Here is a 6,167-nt window from a genome sequence, read left to right on the forward strand (position 1 = left end):
CGAAGCAGGTTCACCGGATCTGACGTCCCCAGATTTCTTTCTGTGGGGAAAGTTGAAGGATATTTGCAATCTTGATCCACCGACAACGCCTGACAACATGCGTCAGCGCATTGTCAATGCATGCGCGAACATTACGGAAGGCGAACTACTCGCTGTTGAATGGCGTTACACGTATTGCCAAATGCATTGAGGTTGACGGACATCATTTTGAGTATTTATTGCATTAATGTGGTATTTACAGGTAATCACGCTGTAGCAGCATGCGTTATCAGAAATGATAAGTTTACAAAGGTACGTGTATCACATTGGAACAAGCGAAATAAAATGTTCAAACGTACCTAGGTTCTGTATTTTAATTTAAAAAACCTACCTGTTACCAACTGTTCGTCTAAAATTGTGAGCCATATGTTTATGACTATTACAGCGCCATCTATCACAAAGTGGAAAAAGTGGTCCAACTAAAACATTCATGTTTCTTTACGTACTACACGAATATGGGGGTTCCTATTTTTAAAAAAAAAACGCAATTGATATCCGTTTGATATATGCTACCGCCATCTAGTGGGCCAACCATAGCGCCATCTGGTTTCCCCCTTCAAGCTACCTTCAAGCTAGACAAGTTTCGGTCATTGTAGTTTTTTCGTTTGAAGCTTATTTAGTGCGATATTTCGCCCGGTCACGATCAATGGACCACTGGCTTGATGTGGCCCACCACGAATTCCTCTCCTGCGCCAATCTCTTCATCTCTGAGTAGCACTTGCAACATACGCCCTCAACAACCAAAATTATCTACGCTGAAGAGAGATGCAACGCCTAGAGGAACAGAGGAAGAATGGTTCAGTGTGGCTGTGTTACACCGCAACTGTCTGTTGACGATCTTTGGCTGCATTTTCAGTTTCCTGTTTACTTACCAGCAGTGTCCATTTGTATGATGCATCTAGCGGTGGCGCTGCATCGCACTTTCTCCACGCCGCACAGTGCTTCAGGACGGTCGATTCCCTGACCAAAAGTCGAGATATGAAGGTTGAAAGATCGATATGTTTGGAATGGATTATTGTAGAGGGGGGTATGGGGCATTCAGATCGTATTAGCAGAGGTCACAATATTGCGTGCCTGCTTCCCTGCGAAGTCGTAAGTTGCCTCTCGTAGAAACACACGCGCGACGCTTCAGTGCGCAGTTATACAGTGCTGTGAAAATCATACAGAATTTTACAACGACGCGTCCGATTCCTATTTTCCAAAATGGAAAATTTTGATGAAGGTATGTAGAAACAATTTATGTACTTCAATGTTCGAAAATGTTTGTTGTTATTTATGAAACGTTATGCTAAAGGTAGTCGTTGTTTCGCTTCTTTAGAAATACATTTGTGTCGATATATAGAAAAAAAATGTTAACACATTTTAGCGCTGGCATTGACAGGGACATATTTGTTGAACTATCTATTAATGAAATTTTCAAGAATTAGCTGCTCGAAAGTTGCCCATTTTGAATAATAACGATTTTAGTGTTACCGCGCACGCTGTCGTGCGTATTACGCACTGTGACTAAGGGCGATATCCTCCCCTCCACTTTCTATACCTGAGGCTTGAAATGTCCCAGGTATGGAGGGTTTTTCGTAGATGTTTTCTATCTCTTTGTAAAGTATTGTGGACATAAGTACGGTTTTTATTGCAACGGTGTAGCGTTGTGAATAAAGATTTTAAATAAAATTCCAACCGTAATGACCATTTTTAATAGAAATATCGAAAAATTTTTACAAATACTATTTCAAACATTGTTCATGGACAATAAACACATTTCGCAAAACATAATAATATAGTTTTCAATCGATTGTTCATGACTGTAGGATCGCTTATAATATTTTTCCGTTACGTAGAATATATATATATTATACAAATTTGGCCGTTAAAGACCGTGAAAACAGTTATTTCTTGCGCTTCTGGGAAGTCTTCTTTTTCTCAGTCCACACTTCTTTCATTCTTGCGCTGAAGGCGGCTTTTCTCTCTTCAGACCATTTAGTTCCACAAGTCTTCTTAATTTTCACACCGAAACCCGTGAATTAATTCAGTTTTTTTCTAAAAAGGTTTCTGTTAAATATTGTTTCCTGATCTATGTCCATTTCTTTTAGATCTCTTTCTGTGTTGATAAACCATAAATTTTTATTTTTTAGATTTGCGATGTACGAAAATATTTGTTTTGTAAGCCTATTCGGGTTCATCCTCATGATGTGAGCATAAAAGGAGCATCTTCTTTTTCTAATTTCGTCTGTAATTTTGCTGCACTTCGTATACACTTCTTTGTTGCTTTTTAGTCTGTATACAGGCTTGCCTTGATCATCTGTTATTTTCCTGTGTCCAAGAATTGTCCTCACAATTCTTCTTTCACGATTTTCTATCTGTTCTGCGTATGTAAAATTTGCCCGTGTTTCTGATGCATATAGTATCTGCGGTCTAATGACAGTCTGATAGTGTCTGAGTTTAATGTTTTTGGATATACATTTTTTTGAATACATTTGTCTGCAGTAGTGAGTTGCTGTCCTAGTTTTTGTATTCTAGCCCTGCAGGCTGGATGACCTTTTGCCACAGGCTGAATTAGTTCACCAAGATATTTAAAATGTTTAGATACCTGTATTTTCCCGTATTTCGTAGTTATTTTCTTTGGTGGATTTTTGATATTTGTAATGATTTCTGTCTTTTCAAATGAAATTTGCAAGCCTGCTTTTTCAGCAGTTTCTTTAAGTAATTCTATTTGTTTTATTATGTCTTTTTGTGTGTAAGCTAAACAGGCGAGATCGTCAGCGAAGGCAAAACAGTTGGTTTCAATGGTTTTGTAGCACTTCCCTCCAATTTGGACTTTCTCAACTATATATATAACATTTTTGTAATGTTAACAGGACATACATGCAAAGAAGTTATTTGTACACGCAGACAAATATCCTTGGTCCTGCGTGACGATTGGAGCTCAAAATTTGACAAACAAGTAAAAGTTCTGGAAAAATATTTTACCGAATCGGAAGGACGTCCTTTAGCAATTTCAACTGATGAAAGGAAATGTTTAAGGAACCTCCTATTTACAATGAAGAAAAATGGCAGGATAGCCGCAGAATTCTGGAGCACGAAACGTATACCTCGCGTTTATGTTGGCTCAAATGGCTCTGATCACTATGGGAACTTCTGAGGTCATCAGTTCCCTAGAACTTAGAACTACTTAAACCTAAGTAACCTGAGGACATCACACACATCTATGCCCGAGGCAGGATTCGAACCTGCGACCGTAGCGGTCGCGCGGTTCCAGGCTGCAGCGCCTAGAACCCCTGGGCCACTCTGGCCGGCGCTTTTATGTTGACTCGAGAGGATTTCCACCACTATGACCATCTCCTTCCACGTTCCCCCTCTGCGCACCAACACAAATGCATTCCGCTATGCTTTTCAGAGTGTTGACAACATAAACGAGAGGAGGGAAGTGAACATACACGCGAGTCAGTACAAACGAGGTTCCAGCGTATCACTGAAATTTTACACTTTCGAGCTAACGTTATTGCGATTTGTTGTAGACTGCGGAATTAAAAAACAGGGACGGACTTGCTCCTAATTCTGATTCATCAGGATCGGATAAAAGCCAGAAATTTGGACGACCGTCATTGGACTTTTCATAATCCAGCGAACGGAGTAAGTGACGAAAAGTCGATGATCTTCGGAGATCAACAAGTCCAAGGGCATTGGCATTCGCAACGGAAATGAATCATCGTGCTTCTGGGTCGCACGCTGCAGCAAAGATGCTCAAGGATATTAAGCAGCCGGCCGGAGTGGCCGAGCGGTTCTAGGCGCTACAATCTGGAACCGCGTGACCACTGCGGTCGCAGGTTCGAATCCTGCCTCGGGCATGGATGTGTGTGATGTCCTTAGGTTAGTTAGGTTTAAGTAGTTCCAAGTTCTAGGGGACTGATGGCCTCAGAAGTTAAGTCCCATAGTGCTCAGAGCCATCTGAACCATTTGATATTAGACAACCACTTCTGCTGCGCGAACCTCTCCCTATCAGTTAGCATTCGCACAAAGTTATAGACAAGTACGTCAAGAAATTAGCGCAGAAGTTGCTTTAAACTTGATAATAAGCGGTAAAATGACGAAAGAAACGTACAATATGGTCCAGGAATTAACCAATGAAAACAGCGACAGGTCGGTTTATCCCAGTTATCGTGAAATATTAGCTGCTAAATCTCGTTGTTACCCACCAGTGTGTTCCAATACGTATAACGGAAACAAGCGCGGAAGTTTCATTGCAGGCTTTAATAGACCATACTACATCTCGATTGTTTCAAGTACAATTTGACGTCATGAAAACGCTCGACAATTCCTTCACGGATAACATGAAGTTAATTTTGAAGTGGGGATGGGATGGTTCCTCATCGCAGCAGTATAAACAAGAATTTGACGAAAGCGACAGCTCTGACGCTCATGTATTTATTACTTCCGTGGTTCCGTTACAAAAACTAGCTTCAGACGACAAATCTGAGCACCAACTTGTCGTTTGGAAGAACCCAAGACCTTCTTGACCCCGTTACTGCAAATCGTTGAAATTGCATTTTTTGAAAGAAACCGCACAGTCAATTGTTGATGAAAAAAATATCATTGATAAGCGAATAGCATCTCTCATCACATTCGCTACAGTAACGGAGGGTATTAACGTTGAAGTAAAATATGACTTATCGTTTACAATGATGGGTGGAATGGTGAGAAATGCTATTACACTAAATCTGCTCAAAGATGTTAGTTATGGAATTTGACGTAGAAAAATTTCAACAATTTACAATTGGTGGAACAAACAGAATGTGATAGCTCGAAACTAAATTTTGGAATTTCTTCCTTACACACGTGGATAAGGCTTATGGAATGGATGCTTCATATTGCATATAAACTGAATGACGGAACGAGTAAAAAGGCAGGCGCGATCAGTGGATGAAAAGAAAGTAGTTGAAGTTCATTGGGAACAAATACAAAAGAAATTTAAAGCTGATTTAGGTTTAAATATCGATATGCGTAAGCAACGATTTGGCAGTACAAATGACGGCAATACAGCCCGACGTGTTTCTGAGAACGCTGAACAGCAGAAATTTTGAATTCGGACGAGAAATTCGTAGCAAGTTGCAAAGTAATTTTGCAGACAATGGCGAGAGGTTTCGCCGTACATACCGAAAAGTTCAGGGTTTATTGCTTAGACGTTGCGAAACGATATGTTGAGCAATATTCCTGGTACCCGATGCCAACATTGGTACATACCGTTTTAATTCATGGCTACGCAATAATTGAAATGAATGTCTTGCCAATCGGACAACTTTCCGAGGACGCTCAAGAAGCGAGGAACAAGGACATATGTCGGTAGCGTCAAAATTTTTCTCGAAAATGTACGCGAGAGAAGACAATGTCTGACGTTTTTCGTCGGCTCCTTGCGTCCTCGGACCCACTGATAGCTAATTTTCAAAAATTAAAAATGAAAAGTAGTGCACCATTACCTTCTGATGTTCTAGAATTTCTACTGGAAAAACCAGAAGAGTATGTCGCAAATAATAGCTTACCCTCAGCAGAAATCGAAACATGTACGACGGATCCTTCTGACCTAGATTATGATTTTTAATTAAGCCAATGTAATGTATGGAATTATGTACGTAAAATTAATTGGAAATGAGCGTTTGGCGTCATTGGCCGGGAGGCCCCTTGCGGGGCAGGTCCGACCGCCTTGGTGCAGGTCATATTACATTCGACGCCACATTGGGCGTCTTGCGCCACGGATGGGTATGAAATGATGATGAAGACAACACAACACCCAGTCCCTGAGCGGAGAAAATCCCCGAACGAGCCGGGAATCGAACCCGGGCCCGTAGGACGGCAATCCGTCCCGCTGACTACTCCGCTATCGGGACGGACAAAGTAAAATAGAGATTTAAATATTCTACAAAACTGTTTTTCATTTTGGAATTTCAAATGTCATGAATCTAATATCAAATTCGTAATCAGAAACGTCGAAAACCTATTGGTGCAAATTTTCGGACCGATAAAGTGATTATTTTTCGAAAATGTCAGCCATTTTTTTGTCCGAAGTTTTGAATTTCATAATTTTGATACCAAATTCGTAATCAGCAACCTCGAAAACTTATCGGTGCAAATTTTCG

The sequence above is a fragment of the Schistocerca cancellata genome, chromosome 10 (genome assembly GCF_023864275.1).
Source record: "Schistocerca cancellata isolate TAMUIC-IGC-003103 chromosome 10, iqSchCanc2.1, whole genome shotgun sequence".
Classification (NCBI taxonomy): Eukaryota; Metazoa; Arthropoda; class Insecta; order Orthoptera; family Acrididae; genus Schistocerca; species Schistocerca cancellata.